This window comes from Rousettus aegyptiacus, unplaced genomic scaffold, assembly GCF_014176215.1.
Source record: "Rousettus aegyptiacus isolate mRouAeg1 unplaced genomic scaffold, mRouAeg1.p scaffold_m13_p_1, whole genome shotgun sequence".
NCBI lineage: Eukaryota > Metazoa > Chordata > Mammalia > Chiroptera > Pteropodidae > Rousettus > Rousettus aegyptiacus.
Window position 1 is genome coordinate 44,395,289 of NW_023416284.1, and position 25,263 is coordinate 44,420,551.

Sequence of the window (25,263 nt, forward strand, 5' to 3'; positions counted from 1 at the left end):
CACAGGCTTCCCAAAGGTGTGCCACTTTGGTGTGTGAATTATTTTGGGCCGAAGGCAATGGAGACCCTGTAGGCTCACAAGAAACTTTTACCTCTTCCTTAAAGAGTTTAAATTTGGGGCCTTGCCCATAATAAGAGTTATTATCAGAGATAACTTTTTATAACCTATCTAGAGAGTAGGACAAACGTCAATTACTGAATATCTGCTCTACGCTCTACTTATCCTGTGGTTGACCTTTTTCCCTTCTGAAGCCCCAAGGCACCTTATGCCATCATTAGCTCAGAATGTCATATATACCTCATTTTTTCCTTTCTGTCTCTGACTCTCTCAGTTATGCAAGTGTCTGACTCTCTCATGTATGAGGGGTTCCCATATGTACATATGTAATTAAGTTTGGTTATTTTCTCTGTTAAGCTATCTCATGTAGATTTATTAGACTAACTGAAAGAATGTTGAAGGGTAAAGGAAAGTTTCTTCCTCCCTCACAGACTCAAGCTATAGTTTTGTAACTATAATATAGAAAGGTAATTCCCAAAATGTTGGCGGACTTTGGTTATCATTAGCAAGAACTTTGCCACTTTCAAAGATTTGTGACTCTGACCTGAAAGAAACTATTATGTGAAAAATATTACTTAAAAATTTCATGAAATTCTTAGCAGCACTATTTATAAGAGCTTGAACCTGGAAATAATCTAAATACTCATCAACAGTACAATGGATATGTAAATTGTGGAATTTTTATGTGACAGCAAGAAGATTGAATGATCTACAATCACATGCAAAAATCTGAATGAATCTCACAAACGTAATGGAGAGCAAATGAGGCCAGATCCAAATGGGTACATATAGAATGATTTCATTTGTAGGCAGCACAAAAACAGGCAAAATTAACCTATGCTACTTACTCTGAGGTTATGATTATAGTAGGAGAGAGTCTTGAAATCCTCAAATATTGTTTCTTTCTTTTAAGAAATTGATTTATTTTTACTTTTTAATTACAGTTGACATTTAATATTATTTATATTAGTTTCAGGTATACAGCATAGTGGTTAAACGTTTATATAATGCACAAAATGATCTCCCTGATTAGTCTAGTACCCACGTGGCATGATCTATAGTTAGTTTTATATTATTATTATTCCCTGTGCTGTACTTCACATCCCTGTGACTGTTATGGAATTACCAATTTGTACTCCTTAGTCCCTTCACCTTTTTCACCCAGCTCCCCAAACCCTCATTCATTTGGCAATCACCAGTTTGTTCTCTGCATCTATGAGTCTGTTTCTTTTTTTTTGTTGTTCATTTATTTTCTGTTGATTATACATTTAGGTGAGATCATATGGTATTTGTCTTTGTCTGACTTATTCACTTAACATAATACTCTCTAGGCCCATCCATGTTGATGCAAACAATAAGATTTCATTTTTGTTTTATGGCTAATATTTTGTTGTATATATATGTACTACTTTTCCTTTAGCCAATCATCATCTATTGATGGACACCTAGGTTGCTTCCATATCTTAGCTACTGTGAATAGCACTGCAGTGAAAATAGGAGTGCACGTATCTTTTTGAATTAGTGTTTTGTATTTCTTCAAATAAATATCCAGAAGTGGAATTGCTGGGCCATAGGTAGTTAGTTCTATTTTTAGTTTTTGAGGAAACTCCAAACTGTTATCCAAACTGGCTGTACTAATTTGCAATCCTACCGACAGTGCAGAAAGGTTCTCTTTTCTCCAAATCTTCACCAATACTTGTTGTTTGTTAATTTATTGATGATAGCCATTCTGATAGGTGTGAGGAAATATCTCATCATGGTTTTAACTTGCATTTTTTCGATGATTACTGATATTGAGCATCTTTTCATATATTTCTTGGCCATCTGTATATCCTCTTTGGAAAACAGACCCTCTGCCCTTTTTTTAATTAGATTATTTGTTTTTTTTTGATGTTGAGTTGTATGAGTTCTTTATAAATTTTGGATATTAGCCCTTTATCAAATATATGATTCGTGAATATGTTCTCCCATTCTGTAGGTTGTCTTTTTGATTTGTCGATAGTTTTTTTTCTGCTGTGCAAAATCTTTTTAGTTTAATATAGTACCCTTTGTTTATTTTTTCTTTTGTTTCCTCTGCCCAAAGACATATATCAGAAGAAAATATTACTGAAAGCAGTCAGAGTTTACTGCCTGTGTTTTCTTCTAAGAGTTTTATGGTTTCGGGTCTTACATTTAAGTGTTTAATCCGTTTTGAGTTTATTCTTGTATATGGTATAAGAAAGTGGTCCAGTTTCTTTCTTTCTTTCTTTCTTTTTTTTTTTTTGCATCTATCTGTTCACTTTTCTCAACACACCACTTTTTTTTTTTTAAATGTCTGCAGCACCTGGTATTCCAAGGTAGTCTCCTATCCAAGTACTAACCAGGCCTGACTCTGCTTAGCTTCCGAGATCAGACAAGATTGGGCATGTTCAGGGTGGCATGGCCATAGACTCAATGCACCACTTATGAAATAGACTGTCATTACTTCTTTGTATATTCTTGCCTCTTTTGTCAGATTAAATGGCCATATAGGTGTGAGTTTATTTCTGGACTCTCTATTGTAATCCAGTGATCTATGTGTCTTTTTTTATTCCAGTACCATGCCGTTTTGATTACTATAGCCTTGTAGCATAGTTTGATATTAGATAGTGTGATACTTCCAACTTTGTTCTTCTTTCTCAAGAAGAGCTGTAGTTATTCAGGGTCTTTTATGGCTTCATATAACTTTTAGGATTATTCTAGTTCTGTGAAAAATGCCACTGAAATTTTGATAGGGATCATATTGAATCCATAGATTGCTTTGGGTAGTTTGGACATTTTAATGATATTCTTCCTATCTGTGAGCATGATGTATGCTTTTATTTATTTGTATTTTCTTCAGTTTCTTTCTTCATTGTCTTATAATTTTCTGATTGCAGGTTTCTTACCTCCTCAGTTAAATTTATTCCTAGGTATCTTTCTTTGATGCAGTTATAAATGGGATTGCTTTCTTAATTTCTCTTTCTAGTAGTTGTAGTATAAAAATGCAACCAATTTATGAATATTAATTTCATATCCTGTTACTTTATTGAATTCATTTATCAGTTCTGATTTGTTTGTTTGTTTGTTTTGGCAAAGTCTTTAGGGTTTTTTATATGTAGTATCATGTCATCTGCAAATGATGACAGTTTTACTTCTTTCCAGTTTGGTTGCCTTTTATTTCTTTTACTTGTCTGATTGCTGTGGCTAAGACTTACAATATTATGTTGATAAAAGTGCTGAAAGTGAAAATTTGTGTCTTCTTTCTGATCTTAAAGAAAATGGTTTTAGCTGTTCCCCACTGAGTGTGATGTTAGCTGTGGGTTGGTCATATACGGCCTTTATCATGTTGAAGTATGTTCCCTCTATTCTCACTTTGCTGAGAGTTTTTATCATAACTGGGTGCTGGATTTTGTTAATCACTTTTTCTGCATCTGTTGATATGATTGTCTGATTTTTATCTTTCATTTTGTTTATGTAGCGTATCACATTAATTGATTCACAGATATTGGATCAACCTTGTATCTTAGGAATAAATCTCACTTGATCATAGTGTATGATCTTTTCAATGTATTGCTGAATTCATTTTGCTAATATTTTTTTTTGAGGATTTTTGCATGTATGTTCATCAGGAATATTAGTCTATACTTTTCTTGTAATGTCTTTGGTTCTGGAAACAGGGTAATAGTGGCTTCATAAAATGAACTCGGGAGCTTTCCCTCCTCTTGAAATTTTTGGAATAGTTTGAGAAGGATAGACATTAGTTCTTCTTTGACTGTGATAAAATTCATCTGTGAAGCCATTCAGTCCCAGACTTTTGTTTATTGGGAGTTTTTGATTACTAATTTGATTTTATTTGTAGTAATTTGTCTGCTCAGATTTTCTGTTTCTTCTTGATTCAGTCTTGGAAAATTGTATGTTTCTAGAAATTTATCCATTTCTTCCAAATTGTCCAGTTTGTTAGCATATAATTGTTCATAGTATTTTCTTATAATCCTTTGTATTTCTATGGTGTCAGTTGTCACTTCTCTTCTTTCATTTATGATTTTATTTATTTGGGTCCACTCTCTCTTTTTTTTTTTTTTTTTGATGAATCTGGTCAAAGGTTGATCAATTTTATTTATCTTTTTAAAGAACCAGCTCTTAGTTTCATTGAACTTTTGTATTGTTTTCTTAGATTCTATTTCATTAATTTCTGCTCTGATCTTCATTAATAACTTCCCTCTTTCTATTCACTTTGGGCTTTGCTGTTCTTTTTTTAGTTTCTTTACATGTGAGGCTAGATGGTTTATTTAAGATTTTTCTTGTTTCCTGAGGTAGGCTTGTATTGCTATGAATTTCTCTCTTAGAGCTGCTTCTGTCCCATAGATTTTGGGTCATTGTGTTTTCATTTTCATTTGTCTCAAGGTATCTTTTGTTTTTTTCTTTATCTCATTGTTAACCCCTTCATTGTTTAGTAGCATGTTATTTAGCCTCCATGTGTTTATGTATTTTTCATTTTTTTATTGTAAAAGATTTCGAGTTTCAAACCATTGTGGTTAGAGCAGACACTTGATATGATTTTAATATTCTTGTGGTCTCTCTTGGAAAATGTTCCATGTACACTCAAAAAAAATGTATATTCTGCTGCTTTTGGGTGAAATACTCTAAAAATATCAATTAAATCCATCTGGTCTAGCGTGTCTTTAAGGCCACTGTTTCCTTTTTGATTTTCTGTCTGGAAGATGTCCATTGGTGTCAGTGGGGTGTTAAAGTCCCCTATTATTGTATTGCTGTATTGCTGTTGATTTCTCCCTTTATGTCAGTCAGTATTTGCTTTATATATGTAGGTGCTCCTGTGTTGTGTGTATATATGTTTACTAGGGTTATGTCCTCTTGTTGGATTGATCCCTTTATCATTATAAAATTTTTTTTTGTCTGTTATCATAGCCTTTGTTTTAAAGTCTATTTTGTCCGATATTGCTATCCTAGGTTTTTTTCCATTTCCGTTTGCATGAAATATCTTTTTCCATCCCTTTACTTTCAGTTTGTATGTGTCTTTTGATCTGAAGTGGGTCTCTGGTAGATATGTATATGTCTGTGTCTTGTTTTCTTATCCATTCAGCTATGTCTTTGATTGAGCATTTAATCCATTTACATTTAAAGTGATTATTGATAGGTACATAGTTATTGCCATTTCATTATTCATGTTTATACTTTCCTCCCTTCTTCTTCTTAAAGAAGTCCCTTTAACATTTCTTATAATACTGGCTTGTTGGTGATGAATAATTTAGCTTTTTTCTTTCAGGGAAGCTCTTTATTTCACCTTCAATTTAATTGATAGCCTTTCTGGGTAGAGTAGTCTTGCTTATAGTCTTCCTTTACATCACTTTGACTGTTTTGTGCCAATCTCCTCTGGCTGCAAAGTTTCTGTTGAGAAATCAGCTGACATTCTTATGGGAGCTTTCTTGTAAGTAACTAGCTGTCTTTCTCTTGCTACTTTTAGGATTCTCTCTTTGTCTTTAAGCTTTGGCATTTTAATTATGATGTGTCTTGGCGTGAGGCTGTTTGGGTCCTCTTGTTTGGGGCTCTGTGCTTCCTGGACTTATATGTCTATTTCTTTCTCCAGGTTGGGGACCTTTCCCATCATTATTTCTTCAAACAGGTTCTTAATCCCTTGGTCTCTCTCTTCTCCATCTGATACCCCTATAACGTGAGTATTAGTACACTTGATGTTGTCCCAGAGGTCCCTGAAACTACTTTTATTTTAAAAAAATGTTTTTTTCTTTTCGCTTTTCTGATTGAGTGTTTAATGCTATCTTGTCTTACAAATCACTCATTTGATTCTCTACTTCATCTAATCTGCTGTTGGTTCCTCTTAGTGTATTCCTCTTTTCAGTTATTGTAGTCTTCATTTCTGACTAGTTCTTTTTTATGGTTCCTGTGTCCTTTTTTATGCTTACTATCTCTTTGTTGAAATTCTTACTAAGTTACTTGAGCATCTTTATAACCAGTGTTTTGAACTCTGTATATTGTATGTTGCTTGCCTCCTTTTTGTTTAGTCCTTTTTCTGGAGTTTTCTCCTGTTCTTTCATTTGGAACATTTTTCTTTGTTTCCTTATTTTGGCTGCCTCTTGATGTTTGTTTCCATGTATTAGGTAGATCTGCTATGTCTCTCAGTCTTGACCAGGTGACCTTAAGTAGTAGTCTCTCTGAGTACCTGCGCTGGGTGCTCCAGGTGTGTCCCCCTTGTGTGAGTTGTGTGTATCCTCCTGTTGTGGTTGAGCCTTGATTGCTGTTGGCACGTCAGTGGGTAGGGCTGATCCTCAGACCAACTGGCTGTGAGGACCAGCCATGACCACAGCAAAGGAGTGAGATTTACTCAAGTGGGCTCTGGTGCCTGCTGAGACCACCCTTTGGATGTGTCATTTGTGGGCTTAATCAGATGGTGATCTGTTGTGGTCTGAAGCAGGCCTCTCTGTGAGTTGGTTCTGGGCCTCTTTGGGGGTGCTCCTGTGGAGGCCAAGGTCAGCTGCTGCCTATAACTGGCCTGGGGCTACTTAGGAGGTGCTACAAAGTGATCCACAATTGGTTGCTGCCCGTACTGAACCTGGAGACACATGGGAGCAACCATACTGCAAACTGAAGCTAGCTGGCATAGTACTGGGCCTGGCACACCTCAGCAAAAGCCCAGGACACCCCGAGGCCTGCCATCACCTGTCTGCTGCTCATAAGGCTCAGCCGCTGATGGAGCTTCAGGTGGTATGTAAGTTGGATGAGGTGGGATCTCAGGGAAAGTTCAGGGTGGGGCAAGTCATGTTCAATAGCTTAATGCAGATTTAGGCTTGGAACCAGTGCTGCACTGGAGGCCATTCAGCAAAAAGCTCAGAGTGCATTGAGGCCAGCTGTTGTCTGCCTGGGTACTGCAGACCCCTGAGAGTTGTCCAAGAAAAACTGCAGTGTGGGCTAGGGCTAGCACCAGCCACCAGAAGTGCCTCCAGAGGCATGTGTGCAAGGCTGGCTCCTGAAAGAGCCTTCTGCAGTGTGCGAGTTAGGTAGGGTGGGATTCTAGGGGAGTCACCATGGTGGAGTAAGAGGATTTCCTCAGGCCAATGCCAATTCATTTTAGCTGTGTGGAGGGAGGGCTCAACATAGGAAAGATGGCACCTGCCTAAGGCTGCATGGAAGGAGGGTTCAACACAGGGATAATGGTGGCTGTCCCTCTAACCCTCACCCTGAAGCCACACAACTCAGTCTCTCCCTGTATGTCTTTGGTGCCTTCTGAGTCACTGTTCCTCCACCAGAGCCCAAGGTGAGTACCTGTGAGTGATCCTGTGCATGGGCTCTTTAAGAGGATGCTTGGGTTTCTAGCAGCCTTCCGTCTCATCTGGGAACTTGGAATCTCTGCCGATTTTCACAGCCAGACGTTCTGGATGCTTCTCTTCCTGGCACTAGTGCTTCAGGATGGAAAGCTAGGTGTGGGGCTGGGGCCCCTTTCTCCTCAGGAGTGAACTTCACAACTGAGATATCCCTCCTGATTCTCAACTGTCATACATGGATGTGGGGCCAGCCTGTTTCATGTCTTGTCCCTCCTACCAGTCTTGACATGGGTTCTTCTTTCTATCCTTAGTTATAAGATTCCCGTTCAACTAGTCTTCAGATGGTCCTCTAGGTTAATTGTTCTATAATTTAGTTGTAATTTTAATGTGGTCATGGGAGGAGGCAAGCACAGCATTTACCTACTCCACTGTCATGCCCAGACTCTGTTCAGTAATGTTCAGTTTCTTGATTTAGTAATGGCTATACAGCAATTTTAAGTTTATGAAAGTTTACTAAGCTGTGCGTTTATAATATGTACACTTAAAATTTTCTATGTGTACGTGTAAAGGAAACCTTGCTTCTGTGTTTCTCTTGTCAATGTAAGACTTTCCAAACCTATAAAAAAAATTTTTTTTTAATAAGAGTTTATTTGAGCAAAAACTGACAATTTCCAGAAAGCAAGATCTCAAATACTTGGGAGAATAGCAGTTTTGCAGTTTCTTTTATGCATTTGAAATTAAAGAGGGAATATAAGGAAGACTACATGAATGGAGGACAAAGCAGGGTGGGATCAGATTACAGAATGGTTAAGATTATGTGCCCTCTTGAGAATGGTCACTGTTTTAGAAGTATAGGTCTGAAAAGAGACATTTCAAAGTATTAACCTAGATGCCCAGAAACAATGGACAGGGCTTGCATAAAGCAAAGATATAAGCCTTTTACTAAAGAAGTTATATCCCTGGGACATGACTACCTACTATGACCTGCCCAGGTAGTAATTTATGATTCATTATAGCACCTTTTTTTATCCACAAAGTTAACTCTCCTTATGTGAGCACAGGTTAAAAACCCTTTGCCAAGCTACAGAGATTATACATGTTACCTCTGGTAATGTTTACTCTTTTTTTTTTTTTTAAGCCAATAGTAAATAACTTAATCAAGAGCAACTCAATTGAAATTTGATTTTGTGTAAAAAGAATGTGACTTGTTCAGAGAAGTTAATATGCTGTACGTGTGGCAAAGTTGCTGCCAAATGTCATTCATCCTTTTGTCTTTCTAACCCCAAGTGATGTTTCTCGTCCATGTGTCCAATACAGTGTGATAAGACAATGTCGGGAGCTGGCTGTAATTTCATCTTCCTTCTTGAAGTCTTTTATAATGTGAGGATAATGAATAGATCTGTGGTTAAACTCATTACCAGGAATAGTCAATATTTGTTTCCCCTGTGGAGATTTTGGTGATTATGTTAACTGAAGAGAGTTTTCTTAAACTTCAGATCTTTCAATATATTAGAAATTTTAGGGTTAGAGGTCTATGACCTGTAAAGATGTTAAAGTTAGTTAAAAAAAAAAAAAAGTTCATTTCAGCAAATAAATAAGAAAGCGTCAGCTTAAAATAGAAGATTAAATCAATTGCTCAGTTGCATGTTTTAAATTAACCAGCTAACTCTTTAACAGGTGAAACTCTCTTAACACTATAAGTACATAAAGCATTAAATGTGAAAATTTCATACAAAAGCATTAATATTATGGGATTGATTCTCTTCAACTTTTCTATGCTTAATTTTAAATCTTTCTGAGGATAAAGTTGTTTTCCAATTTAAAAAAATGTATAATCTCAAGTAACTTAGGGAGATATTATTTAGTCAAGCAACGTTGCATAATGACTAGAGATATTAGCTGAGGTGCTGACTCTGTTCCAGTCTGAGGTACCAATGAATCTTTTTACTTGATTAACTATTTAGGAACAAGTTTTCTGGGTTAAATGGTAAGTGTGTGTGTTTAACTTTGTAATAAACTGCCATTTTGTTTTCCAAAGTGGCCATTTTTCATTCCCATCAGCAATGTATGAGGATTTCAGTTCACTGCCTCTCTAGTACAAGGAATTGCCAGGTCTTAAAAAATTTTAGCCATTCTAATGGGCATGCAGTAGTATCTCACTGTGGTTTTAATATGAATTTCTCTGATGACTAATGATGTGAGAATCTTTTTATGTACTTATTTATTTTCTCTATAGATTTGGCCCATTTCTTCATTAAATTATTTGATTTCATAATACTGAATTTTGAACGTTCTTATATATTTTTGATATAAGGCTTTATCATTTATGTGATTTACAAATATTTAATGTAGACTATGGCTCGTCTTTTCATTTTCTTAATGGCACCATTGGAAGAGCAGAAGTTTTAAATTTTGAGAAAATTTTCCAATTTTTTCTTTGATCATGGTTTTGGTATCATCTTAGATGTATTTGTGTAACTGAAAGTTATGAGAGTTTCTCTTATGTTTTCTTCTAGAAGTTTTATAGTTTTAAGTTTTAGATTTAGGTTTGTGGTCTAGTTATTTATTTTCATAGAGTATGAGTTATAAATCAAGATTTTTTTTCTTTTTGCATATGGATATCTAATTGTTCCAGCACCATCTGTTATAAAGACTATCTTTCTCCTTAAATTGCCTTTGCATTTTTATGCAGGGTAAATTTACATAAATTTGTAGATCTGTTTCTGGATTCTATAATCTGTTCCATTGAATTTTTATGACTACCATTTCTCTAATACCACATTGTCTTGACTAATGTAGCTCTATCTGTAATAAGTCTGAAAATCAGATAGTATATTGGGATTCACAAGAAATCCTGCTGGGGTTTTAATTGGAATTGCATTTAACCTGTAGATCACTTTGGGAAGAATTGACATCTTAACAATATTGAGTGTTCCAATCTGTGAACATGTGAGTCTCTCCTTTTACTTAGTCTTCTTTGATTTCATTCACTAGTGTTTGTTGCTTTCAGCACATAAAACTTGCATATATTATATTTATCCCTAAGGAGTTTGTATTTTTTGTGCTCTTATAATTAAAAAATTTTCGATTTCTAATTGTTCATTGCTAGTATATAGAAACAGAATTAACTTAAAATTTTTTTTGACTTTTGTGAGTTTGAGAGGTCTCCAAGATTATATTCAGTTTTAATAATTCACTAGAAGGATGTACAGAACTCAGCAGTGTTCAGTTATCATTTGTTATAGAAAAAAGGATATAGATTGAATTCATCAATGGCATAAAGCACAGAGGGCAGGGTCCAGGAGAGATCACATATAGAACTTCAAGTCGTCCACTCCCACTGGAATTGTATGGACAGCATTTATTTTTCCTAGCTATGATGCGTTATAATATGCAGTGTATTGTTACCGGCAACGAGGGAGGCTCACCTGAGCCTTGGCATTCAGAGTTCTTATTGGAAATTGGCCAAAGCCACTGCTGACTGTCTATGTGACTGACTTTAGTTTCCAGCCCATCCAGAGGTTGAGCTGATACTATGTGGTCCAAGGCTCCCATCATACATCACATTGTTAGACCACCTGGTTTGGCTAAAAGCCCCGCCCTAAGTAAGGTACATCAGTTAATCTAGAGTATCTGGCCTGGCCAAGGCTCTAGGTAAACAAAGACATTCAATCAGGCAGGACATTCCAAGGTTATCAAGGCTATTAGAGATAATCTCCTAGGGGTCAGGGGCAAAGGGACAAATCTTTCTTTGGGCAAGATTAATCCTTGACTAGCTAATGATAGTGAGCATCTTTTCATGGGCTTATTGGACATTCTAGTATTTTCTTTAAAGGCATGTATATTCAGATTCATTGCTCATTTAAGATGGGTTTATCTTTTTATCATTGAGTTGTAAGAGGTTTTTTTTTTTAACTATATTCTAGATACAAATCTCTTATCAGTTAAATGCAAATATTTTCTCCCTTTCTATGTATGAGTACTGTTTTTTTCATTTTCTGGATGATGTCCTTTGAAAGCAAAAACTTAAAATTTTTGTCAAATCCAATTGATCTATTTTATGTCTTGTGCTTTTTAAGTTATAAGTTTAATTTATTTAAGAGGTCAATAAATCTTTAGGTAATCTTTTTTATTTTGAGTGAGTTTTGTCAGTTTGTCTTTCAAAAAAACTTTTTCATCTCATCTAATTATAAAATTTATAGGATCAAAATTGTAGGATTTCCTTATTTTTTTAATACCTGTAGGGTGTATATCCTTTTATTACTTTTTTTCTTCATCAGTCTATGTAGAGGTTTATTAATTTTTTTTGCCTTAAATTTACTAAATAGGGGTTTCCTTTTGCTTCCATATAAATTTATCTTTCTCTATTTTAGATGTCACAGTTTTTTCTTTTCAGTCTTGACTAACATAATAGAGTCCAAATCCATAGATAAAGAAACTACTTATATAGTTTCAAAACTGAAATTGACGGTACATTTGTACCCAATCTGAGTGGCTCTCAGTAGCATGGGGTTTAAAAGAAGCTACTGGCTTCCTTTATGTGTGCCTTGGATATACTTGGGTGTAGTGTAAGTGTTCGATACTAAGCTTTGGATTGCTGATTTATCTATTTTGAAAGACATCGATCTCAAACATAATGCAGCTGAATCACACAGCTACCAGCAAAACAACCAGATAAGGAACTAGGCAACTCCATAATCGTAAAGGTTCCTCTTTCAGAACCCCAGGGTAACCTAGATAACTGCTTAAACGACCCTAGAGAACTGTTTGAGTGTCTCTTCCCATGCCCCATTCTATACTTATGCTTTAAATTAGCCAATAAAGAATGATCCCATGGAACCCTAGATATCTCACTCTCAGACTATAATAACGGCAGAGAGAGCCCTAGGCCGTCTCTCTCTCTCTCCCTGTTTTTCTCTCTCCCTGTGATCTCACTGTGTGACTTCTGGGCATTCTGTGTAACCTCAGGCACCTGTGAGTACTAAATCTTGTTTCTCAAAGTTTCCTGAAGGTTTTTGCAGAAGTGTGTCCTGTGATTATAAAATAAACACAAAGGCTGGTCCAGCTGCAACATTGTCCCTGTGAGGGTAATATCTGTGAGGCTCACCAAGTGTAATAACACAGGCCCAGGTGAATGCCTTGGGCAAAGCTCATTGAGAGTGTCACCATGAATGGAGTAGGACTGGTGCAACATTGGATTAGCCCATAATATACAAACACCTATAGAGTTTGGGCCTATAAAACTTTTATGGTTAAACAAATCGAAACATGCCAACAGTGTGATACTGCTTACCTGCAGTGGGTCAGGTATAATTGCAAACATAAGTCTCCTTGGTGACCTCTCAGATACATGAGATCAGAACTGTGGGATTAGTGACATTCTTCAACTGGAGCAACCACAGTGCTGAGAAGAACTTTGACAACTCTATGTAGTCCCAAAACCTCAAATTTAGATGAAAAAAATTAATAACTGAACCTGTACTGAGGGAAAAATTAGGATGTTACTGGAGGGAGAGTCTTTCTGTGTGAGATCCTGGAGGTTACGTTAGGCTTCTTACTTCCTGGAGTCACTATCGTAGTGCCTTCATCTACTCCTTCTCAAATATTCTTCCTTTCTTTATGTAGATTTGAGTTTCTGACCTATATTATTTTTCTTTTCCCTGAAGAACTACTTTTAACTTTTTTTCGAAGCTGATCTACTAGTGACCGAATTCTTCAATTATTGATTGTCAGATAGTCTTTATGTCCCCTTCACTTTTGAAGGATAATTTGCTAGATACGAAATTCTAGGTTGGTGATTTTTTTCTTTCAACACTTTAAATAATATCTAAACTTGTAGAGAATTTTTATAAAAAAATATTTCAGCCAAACAAAGGCTATATATCTGGAAGCAATATCTCAACAAATTTAGAAAAATGCTTTTTAGAATGACAGTTTGCAGTTTCTTTTATGCATTTGGAATTAAGAAGGAAATGTAAGGAAGATAAAATGAATGTGAGAGAAAGCAGGGTGGGGATGGAATCTGAGAATAGTTAACAAGATGATTAGCTCCCTTGAAGGTGGTTATCCCTCTGAGGGGTCTGAAAAAGAGGATTGCTCTGACATTTCAAAAGGTAAAGTTAACCTAAATGCACAAGAACACAATGAACAGGGCTTGCTTAAGGCAGAGATAAACCTTTTACTAAAGAAGTTGTATACCTGGGGCATGACTGCCGCTACTAGCTACCCAGTTAGGAGTTTATGATCAAATCACTCCAGGAGATTACTTTCTATAGAATCCCTTTTTTGTCTATGTAGGTAGATGTTCCCCCTGCCCCTTCTAGCTTTTTTCAAGGTTTTTATCTTTGTCTTTGATTTTCTACAATTTGAAGATGATATGCCTACCTGTAGATTTTTTGGTATTTGACTTTCCTCGAGAACACATCCAAGAAGTACCAGAGTCAGGATTCATCTCAGGTTTGCCTGATATGGTCTTGAGAACAGAAAAAGAGCATTAGGTAAAAACTGGAAAAAAAAAATCTGAATAAAATATGAACTTTGGGTAATAATCATGTACTAGTTTTCTTTTGCAATTCTCACAAATGAATCACAGTAATGTAAGATATTAATAACAAAGAATATTGAATAAAGGTTATATGAGAACAATCTTAGCAAGTTTTCTGTGAATTATACTCTAAAATTAAAAAAAAATATTGAACTAATAGATGGTTGAATAGGAGTAAAAAATAGTCTTTATCTTGGAACCTTGGGAAAAAGAGTAAATTCACATCGGCCAAGGACCTGTATTCCATTCTGGTATGGAAAGACAGACATTACATTTGTTTGGGAGAAAGGCTGAGCCAAGTAAGGGTGTCCAGTTTGTTTCTGCTGTGCTGTCTTGTGGCTCTTCCTGGGAAGAGCTGTAGCTCTATAGAGCCATGTGTACTGGAAGGTGAGATTTGACACTTCCTTAGTGTGGGGAGGGAGGTGGTGTGCAAACTCGAATGCCCATAGCATCCAGTTATGTGGTCTAAATGAGCAAAAGAAATTGATTATAAGAAATATAGGAGAATTGAGAACTGTAGCAAATAGGAGAGACCAGCCTCAGATGAAATAACAGCTGCTACTGAGTGCTGGCTGATTCTTGCTATGCAGGAAGGTAAGCCCAGATGCCCTATTTTCTGAAATTTCAAAAGAACCTGGAAATCCAGATTACAAAAATGTGGAATAGTCTACTTTGTAAACATTGGCAACTATTTCAGAAAGTACTTGTTAAACATTAGGCATACCCAATGGAAATACTTCTGTGGATATGGTCCTCACACCAACAGTTTGGAACTACTCCCTATAAATCTGGGCTCTGTTAATAAGGTGGGCCAATCTAGAGGAGCCAGAGCTTTGCATAGTGTAAAGCATGGAGTTACTCAGTGTTCCCTGGACTATGAGAACAGTAATCTGTGAAAGCAAATGTCTGAACTTCTAATAAGCTTGGGACAATGTAGAGAAGAGCCAGAGGGCATCAGTAGTGAGTGGCATAAGCAAAAGTTGAGAGTTAGAACATCACAAGCTATGTTTGGGGACTGGATAATTGGAATAAGGATTCACAAAGAGGAGAATTTATTAGACTAGCCAGTTTAGGTAGGAGCTGGATTATGACGGGCTTGGGCATTTGGACTTTATTCTGCTTGTAACAGATGACTAATCCCCAGGCTTTCTTGAAAGAACATAGGGAAGAAATCAGGATTTATACTGAGAAATTTGGCATTAACTCTTGGACTTACCAGCCAGAAAGAGCAAGGCAGAATAAATTAATGTACTGAGCCCAGATAGAATACTTGGGTTCAGGTGAGAGTGACTATTAATAACAATTAGCCAAAGAGTACATATACATAGGTCCTTCTGTAGTTATTTGATACATGTATAACCTTTGTAACTGGACTACATTGACCTATGTGGGGCCAGTCAAAACAGCTCCCGTGGGCACCCTAGCTTTATATCAGTAAGCAAACACTATATTCGTTCTCATTACTCTTTAGTGCCTCTTGACTCCCCAGGGATTATTGCATGATCCAGGGCTGCTGAAATAGAGAGACCTATGCCTGATCTGTGCACACAGCATAGAACAGTGATATTTGATGTGAGATTAGGTCAGAGCCAGCCAGGAAGCCTTCTTAAGTATGGCATATAGCCAAAAAATAGAAAAAGGTTTATTTGGTCATGGGGGATTTTTCCCTCTCTTTCTGGCTGTTCCCTCTAACCCTTCTTCAGGCGTCATTTCCCTTAAATTCTAGTCCATAATGTTTATTTGAAACTCTTTTAAATTCCACTGGGCCACTAGATGAACATATACCTCCCTAAACAATGGCATTATATTTCAAACTCTTATTGTGGTAATGCTGGCATCTTAATAGCCTAAGAGAGACTGAAATAACTATCCCTAGCTCACCACTATCACCATGGAGATCAAATATCATTCTTAGGGTTTATGATGAGCCCCTCGTGGTGAAACCACAAAAACCAGAGGCCGAAAAACTGGCAGCTGCATATTTTAAGTAGTATATTGCTAACGGTTGGCTGGTCCTTTCTAACAATGAATTAAAGTTAGTGTTCTTGTTGCTTCACCTGTGGAGTCTAGTTCTGTCTTGCGAGGCAACTCAGAGCAGCTCTAATCTCATTTCCATCATACAAACAAGCATTTACTAATAACAGCAACTATTAGCGACCTTGATAAAGTTGTAAATGAATAGTGTAAATCCCAAGTGGGGTCCTTTCAATCACTTGCTCACATTCCAAACAAGTAAACAAGAAACTTTCTGATTTCAGTCATGATGATGTATCACTGATAACCCAGAGTTGCTTATGGCTTTATCATTAAGATTTACAATGAAAACTCTTTTATGTATATGTGATAGGAAGTAAACTATGTGAAAACTTATGTAATGAATATTCTTGATACCTAAATGAGTGTTTTCTCTATCCAAGCAGTAGCATTGGATAAGGGTCCTACCCTTGTTTCAAAAATGTCCAAATATATCATAATAATTAAATAATTTAAAATACTTATTAAGGGCTGTTTGAAGTCAAGTATGGTGAATAAAGTGAATGGTTGAGACATCTGATAATCATTTAGGGGCAGTAAATAGTGTACAAGTAAGAATCCTTAACATGGTTCAAAAATTACTTCTGAAGGCTATTCACACAGAAGAGCTCCAAAGGTACTCTTGTAAGTGGCAGTAAAAAAGATGATACTCATAATGATTGGTAATCAAGAAGTGCTGGATTAAAGAGCTACCTATTCTATAATCAAACTTTCTCTGCTGATGTAAAAGTTTCTATTTATTGTTTTTATTACCTTAATTTACCTTAATTTGCCTTTGTGCAAAGAGATTCATTCTTTAGTTAGGATCCATTAATTTACTCAGTGATTGTTTACTGAGCACCTACTTTGTGCCAGGCACTAAGGGTAAAATGAAGAACACACGGACTTGGTCCCTGCCCCGACAAATCTATGGTAAGAGTGGGGTTATGAGGTCAGAGTGTGGAAAATACAAAAAGCAAATTTTCAAGGCAAACTGATTGAAAACCACTGATATTGGTTAAATATTTTGAGTTAAATTTTTACTTTTTCCAAAACATTTTCTTGACAACATTATAATCCCAGGAAGTATTAGGAAATGCAGTAATGAAACCGTGGGCAGGCCTTGTGCCTTTATAATATTTACATTGCTCACGACCTTTGAGCGTGAATGTTTTTGCCCACTTGGCTAGTCAAAAAGAAACCTGGTTGAACTTTTTTTCTGAAAGACTTTTGACAGAAAATTTGATGGACAGAGAATTATGCCTTCAAAAAGAATCTACTTACAAACAAAATTCTATAGTGCCCTACATTTTAAGCAAGAAATGTGGACCAAAGTTTAAAACAAACAAACAAAAAAACTGCAATAGTGAGGGACTAAGTTGAGCTTTTGACTTTGAGAGGAAACTCACCATATTAGGAATTTAACGCTTTTTTTTTTTTTTTATTTAATGTCATACAAAGTTAGAATGTACTCATTTATTGAACAAATTTTGAGCATCTACCATATGCCAAACACTGTGCTAAATATTGAGGTACAATAGAAAACAAGATAGAGCTGGCGTGTTATAATTTAATACATAACTACAAATTTTGAGGAGATACAGAAGAAAAATGGAAGAGTGCTATGAAAGCATGGGACATAGAAACCTAACCCGAAGTAGACAGGGAAGTCTCTGTGAGTAAGTGATGTCTTTGAGCAGAGACCTAAAGGATGAGTAGAAAGTGGTCTAGTCAAGAGTGAGGGGAAGCTTGTGGGACGGAATATATTTTGACTTAAAGAAATTTCATATTGTGAAAATTTTTCAAAGTCCAAAAGAGAAAATTAGCATCCTGTGATATTTAAAACAAAAACAAAAACCCCTCATCACTTTAGACTGACCAGAAATGCGTCAAGAAGAAAACTTCAAAGAGGTAGATTTCATCTCTCTGGCTTGTAAACAAAATGTACAAAACACTTCTCCAGTGCTTGAGGTCAGTTTGTAATCACTCTTTTTATCATCTCAGATGAACTTCCAGACTTTAGTAACATAGTAATAGTTCTTTTTTGCCTTTGTAAGTAAATATACTACTATGAAATCTGGTTCAAAAGATCAAGCAAACAGCAACTCGGATCTTCAAAACATCATATAATATGAAGTATTACCAAACATTCATTAAAAAAAAAAAAAGTATAAAACCAATTCTCCAATGGCATGCTAGTGTGAGACAGTAAAATGAAGCAATCAGACTAGATGCTGCAATTCATCAACAGAGTTGTTGTTTGGGAGAAAGGGCAGGAGGTACAATGGCAGAAGTAAACACGGGGTCATGTAGTCTTTCTCTGTCCATTTTCCCCCTATTCAACTATTTTTCTAGGTCACTTAGCTGTGGTGTGATTGATGCCAAAGCCATTTACTTAGCGATATGAAGAGTGCCCGCCAACCTGGGATTACGAATAGTCCTTTACCTTGTCAGACTCCTGGAAAGGGTGTATCCTTGAGCCCAGTGGGGAAGAGGTGGATGGTGAGGGTGTCTCTGTGCATTCTTATCCCACTGCTGCAGCTCAAAACATGAGTCCCACTGCTGGTCAGTCAGCATGTCTTGTAGGTGGAAGAAAGCACATTTGTCCTTATTCAGAACCTCAACTTTAAAAGATATTTTATCCAAAAACTCATTTAATGCAATTCAGTAAAGAAAATATATACATTGACTAAATGACTCCAGGGACAGAACTTCACTATGTCATGAGGCAGCTAATTCTCTTTCTGACAGTTGACATTTTTAAAGGTCTTGCTCTTATCTTGTCCCCAGAAAAGTGCATACCATACTCCAAATGAGATGTGAGCATTGCAAAGAGACTTCCTTGGGTCTCTTATTAATGGCATTTGTTTTTAAACAACAACAACAGCATAATTAGTTAAGATGTGAATTTAGGTAGGTTTATCCCTGGTTTCAACACTGAGAAGCTTTTGGACTTTGGACATTTTACTTGCCAAATTATTACATTTCTCATCTATAATAACATGGGGATGATGATGATGATAATGCCTATTTTTTAGAACTTTTACGAGAATTGACGTAGTACATGTAAAGAACTTAGTCTGATGCCCAGTGCTATGGTCAATAAATACTAATTATTATTGCCCTCATCATTATTATTTCTTTACTTGCAGTAAACTAGAATTCCTATAATTATTGTCAAGTGAGGCTCCCCCTCTACCATGTTTGTAAATTTGAATTTTGGGTATAAATGTAAGAAAAAAATGTTTGTGTCACATTTCATCATGGTTAAATTCCAACCAAAAGCTCCAGCTTTAATCTTGCATTTGTCATTTGGTGATCCTTTGTCATTAGTAATCCTCTCCAATTTTGTGTTGATAACCATATTTGTAGTATTTCATTCAAGTTTTTGCTAAAAGTGATTACACACTGAAATTTATGTTTGTTCCCATTTAGCTAACTTATACTTTTCTGTTTTTTCTCATGTATTTACTTATACTGTTCTAAGGATTTTTTACATGTTCAACAGCTACACACAGAATTTTCTATGAGCTTATTTTAAAATAGTTTTTATTTCTCAGTTACAGTTGACATACAATATTATATTTATTTCAGATATATAGCACAGTGATTAGATATTTGTAACACTAATGAAGTGATCACCCTGATAAATCCAGTACCCATCTGACACCATACATACTCATTACAATACTACTGACTGTATTCCTCATGCTATACTCTACATCCCTATAACTGTTTTGTAACTACCAATTAGTACCTCTTAAATCCTCTACTTCCCTTCACCCATTCCCTCAATCCAGAAACCTCTGTGTGCTTTTCTGTCTGTTTCATACACTTATATCCCACCGAGATCCCTTGAGTTTTAAGCTACCTCTAACCTATGATTCTGTAGATTGACATAGTTGATTCTATTAACTAACGTTTAGAATGGAAACTGGAAACCAGGGCTTAGCACCAGCCTTTCCGTCCGTGTACTTTAAGCTCTCTGTGTCTCCATTTTTTATACTTTTAAAAGTGAGCAAATATTTGCCCTTTCTTTCCTTTCAGTGCTATGGTGAAGATAAATTTAAAAAGTAGTTATAATGCCACTAACAAAAATGAACAAAACTGAATTCAAGGTTTAAATGTAAGGCCTGAAACTGTGAAACTCCTAGAAGAAAATATAAGAATAAAGCTCCTCGACATGCATCTTGGTAATAATTTTTTGGATAGGACACCTAAAACACAAGCAACAAAATTAAAAATGAGCAAGTGGGACTACATCAAACAAAAGCGTGTACATAGTAAAAGAAACCATCAACAAAGTAAAAAGACAACCTATGGAATGGAAAAAAATATTTGCCAACCATATATCTGATTAGGGGTTAATATCCAAAATATGTAAACAACTCATATAACTCAATAGCAATGAAAAAATTAGCCCAATTAAAAATGGAGAAAAGACCTGAATAGATATTTCTCCATAAAATATAGTATACAAAAGGCCAAGTACATGAAAAGATGTTCAACATCACTAGTCATTAGAGAAATGCAAATTAAAACCACATGAGATATCACCTTACACCTGTTAAAATGGCCAGCATCAAAGAGACAAGAGATAACAAATGCTTATGTGGATGTAGAGAAAGGGGAACTCTCATACACTGTTGGTGGGATTGTAAATTGGTGCAATCACTATGGAAAACAGTATGGAGGATCCTCAAAAAATTAAAAATAAAACTACCATATGATGATCCAGCAATTCTACTTCTGGAAATATATGTAAAAGAAATAAAAACACTAACTCAAAAAGGTATCTGCACCCCCATATTCATAGCAGTGTTATTTACAGTAGCCAAGGCATGAAAATGACCTAAGTAAGTGTCCATGGATGGATAAATGGATAAAGAAGTTGTGGTATACACATACACACACACATGTGTGTGTGTGTGTGTATATACATATATATGTGGTATATATATATACATATATGTGTATATAATATTCTGTTGTATATATATGTATGTATATATATATGTGTGTACATATATATGTGGTATATACAACAGAATATCATTAAGCCATAAAAAAAAAGAGAAAATCCTACTATTTTTGACAATATGGATGAACCTTAATGGTATTATGCTAAGTGAAATAAGTCACACAGAGGAAGACAAATACTGTATGATCTCATATGTGGAATCTAAAAAAGAAGACCCCAAACTCAGAAAAGGCTCAGATTTGTAGTTACCAGAGGTAGAGGGTAAGGGGAGAGGGAATCGGAGGAATGTGGTTAAAAGGTACTAAGTAGAAAGTACTAAGTACTAAGGATGTGATGTACAATATGATGACTATAGCTAATGCTGCTGTATAACATATAGGAAAATTGTCAAGAGTAGATCCTAAGAGTTCTCATCAGAAGAAGAAAATTTGTTTTCTTTTTTTTTCTTTTCTTTTTATTGTTATTATATGAGAAGATGGATGTAGCTGAACCTATTGTGGTAGTCATTCCACAATATATGTAAATCATACCATACACCTTAAACTTATACAGTAATGTTTGTCAATTATTTCTCAGTAAAACTGGAAAAAATAATTATAAAGGGACATAGTTTTCTTAAAAATGGTACCATACCATTTACAGAGAAATTCTTCATCTAGTCACAATCTAATGAGCTCATAACTAAACATTAACAAAGGAAGTCATTGAGCAGCAATGTAGATGACACCAAGTCTATGCATTTGTCACCTCAATTTTGCTTATGGACCCATACTCATTTAAAGGCTCACTATATACATACATCTAACAAGCTTGGTTCTTTTATTTTCTAGTCTGTAGCCAACTTTGGGAGGTAGGTAAATTGAAAGTAGCAAGGTAGATAAATCGAAAGGACCAAAGGTAGGCAAATTGAAAGTAACAAAAAACAAATGATCATTTTAAAAGAAAAAGACTAAAGAATTATAAAAATTAGAAACAGAAAGCACTGAAGTCTGGGACCATTAAGGGGAAAAGTAACCTTGAATAGCTGAATAGATTCCAAGAATATTAGTAGGTTATAACCTAGTGCTATATTTGACCAACTTTCATTCTGCTCTCTTTTGAAAGCAGCACTGTGACTTCCTATTGGAAAATTTTCCTTCTCAAGTTGTACTCAGTTCCAGTGGAAACATTATGTAAAGTGCCCTTTCTTCTTTGGGACAAGGTTGAGTATGCGGTCCAAGCCAGCTAGGTTGTTTTCTTGTAGGAATTTGGGTGTCGAGCTGAGTGATACATAGCCATTGGGGCTGCTTCATCCTGATGGTGGTACCCTGAACAGATTCTCCATTCTCTCTTTTTACATAGACACTTGGAATTGCATGGTCCTTGACCCTTTCATGATTGGTTGTCTAATTTTCCTTTAACTTGGAGGACTTCTCTAAAACATTCCCATAAAATACTTTGCTTAAGTTAACAAAAGGTATTTTGGGCTACTCACAACTTGTGATCTGTAACTGACACAGATTCAGTAGAGGAAAAACCTCAAGTTTTTTTCTATATTCAATGTTTAAAAAGCCACAGGTATTTTAAATAAAAATTTAAAATAGTCCATCCAACTTTGTTAAAATAAAGTTGAAAATTTTTAGCATTCAAGGGGCATTTCCATTCTAAAGAATTTAGTTTCCTAACCACGCCAGATAAATGAGTTATTGTATACAAATCCAACTAATAACTACATTTTATTTTTATATCTTGAGTACATTTTAGTTAACTCCTTTTCTCAGCATGGCTCTGGTTAGCTCTTTGTTAAAGTGATGAATGATGTCATAGAAATTGTTCAAGGACATATCTAAAGTTGACATCATTTAGTTGTGGTCAAAATAGTTTGAACATTCTACACATATCTACATCTGTTTTATGTAATGTGCTGAGCTAAGTTTGAGATAAAGCAGTGTTCAAGATGGATGCAGACCCAGCACTCATGGAGCTCGTGGTCTAATAGCCCAGTAAATGTTCATGGAATGGAAGGATGAGTAGCCTTTGCTTGAGATAAGCTCATCCCCCCTGACTTTAACCATGGCTATGTTTTGCCTAGAAAATCCAGTGTCTGACCTTTATCCATATTCTTTACCTATCCTTTACTCATATGCCATTTCTTTTTCAAGGACTAGATCAAATAGCTTATTGTCCATTAAGCCTCTCACAATAATAACAACAATGATGGTAGCTAAACATTTTTTTGAACAGGACGCTAACCTCTTTACTTGGATTACATCATTTATTTCTCACAATGCACTATGAAGTATTTATGTAGGACTCTTTAATAGTTTTATTGATGGGACTTTCAGAAGTATTTATAATATTTATAACTTGAAATATTGAGTTCAGTATGCCCAGAATTATTGGGATCTTTCTTTACCATAAAATCTAAAATACAAGGTGGGAAATAAACAGTTTGTGTATCTGACTGTATATTGGAATTACCTGCGGGTACTTTTAAACAGTAGAGATACCTGAGTACATTTTCAAAAATTAATTTCCAATTAATTAAAAACACACACGCACACACATGCAGAACACACCACTCAAAAAATGACCCAAGTCTTATCTTCTAAATATAATCACAAATAGCCTTTGTGAGTTTTCATTCAATCTTCTTTGTAGCTATAAACTTTTAAATGTAATGTTGGGATAAATTTTGCCATTTCATTGAGGTCTTCCCTGACCACTTCATTTAAAACTATAACCTACCTCCAATCCCTGTCCCCATCAGTGCTTAAGTTTCTTCCTTAGAATTTCTCACCTTTTGCTTATTAAAAATTATATTTTAATTAATTTTTAATTTATTTCTTTTTCTTTCCCAGATAAACTTATCTTCTTCCTGACCTCCCCACCCAAACACTAGACTGTCAGCTCCAAAAAGGCAGAATTTTTTGTCTGTTCAGTTCAGTATCTATAGTGCTTAGAAGATCGTGGGACACAGAGAGGTGTAAATGATAACCTTTGTTATCATTGGTTGGTAGATCTTCATAGGATGCAATTTTTGCAACCTTTTCACTGAGCGATGAACGAATGAATGAATAAAATTGCCAGAGTGCCCTTCAGAAATACTATATTATTCCTACTCCTACAAGAAGTGTAAGGCAATGTTTGTGTCAGAGAAAAGTTTTGACGAGGAAGACTTTGAGACGTTGCTTGAATGCTTCCTAGGTTCTCCGTGGAGGGCATTGGGTGTTAGGAGCCTGGCAACCCTAAAGCAATGCAGTACCTGGGGCCATGTGGCTAATGGCAGGTGCCACATATGAGGGCAATGCCATACGAAGAAGACCACCTGTCTTCTAAAAGGTTCAATAGGAATATTTTCTAAAAAACATGCCCAGCTATTAGTTTTAGAACTTGAGCACATAACTTGTCCACATTATAAATTCTGGGACTTGTTCACAGCTATGTCCTGTTTCCTCTAGTTCACATCTTTCTACCACCCAGATAGCCTAACTTTTGAACTTTTTAATAGCTGAGTACTGCTTTCAGTGCTATTTAGTCATTTCCCATGGCTCTCTGTGCCTTTAGAGTAGCTTTTAAAGTTACTTGGGCAATTTTGGGTAGAGGACATTGGATGACTATTTTTGTGCAACTAAATAAATGGAAAGCTTCTTGGTATTATTAACGTTCAGAACATGCAACCCACACACATTCAACTGGAGATTGCTTTGAAGTCATTCTTTAAGTACGGAATTTCCAAATCAGAAAGTATATCTGAAAATAGCAATTTAGGACTAAATACACAGAAGAGCACAAAGGTATTTTTTATAAAAATTAAGAGGGTAGCAAAGTTTAGTGGAAAAGCACCAGCACTAAGACTCAGGAGATCTGGATCCCACCTGCATCTCGACCCATTATCAGCCCTGCAAGTCTCCCATTTGGTTGGGAAAATGGGGCAGCTCATCCTAGCTCACAAGCTTTGTTATGTGAAACTATAAATATGTGAATCACAATGAAAACTATAAAATTATATTAATTTTATGTAGCTGCACTAATTTTTTTAAACACTGGAAGATGATGGTTGGTTGGTAGAGAGATTTTGAAGGACTAGAGCTCATATATATATATATATATATATTTTATATGTATTATATACATACATACATATATATATATATATTTTACATGATTATACATAAACATGTAGTGTGTGTATATCTGGCAAATAATTACATAGCTAGTGTTCAGAATATACAGTACTTCTACTACAAGTCCAGAAGAGAAAGACAGACAAAACCATGAAAATGTACTCAAACTCATTAGTAATCATAGAAATGTAAATTAAAACCACAGTGAGATACTATTTTAGAGAGAAGCTTGATATTAAAGATGTCAGGTGGAGAGAATACACTTGA

The 25,263-nt window shown here is 35.6% G+C and overlaps 1 pseudogene; it reads right to left on the reverse strand.

The window, feature by feature from the left end:
- Positions 1–2,368: 2,368 nt before the first annotated feature.
- Positions 2,369–2,487, reverse strand: LOC118607314 (annotated as a pseudogene).
- Positions 2,488–25,263: the final 22,776 nt, after the last annotated feature.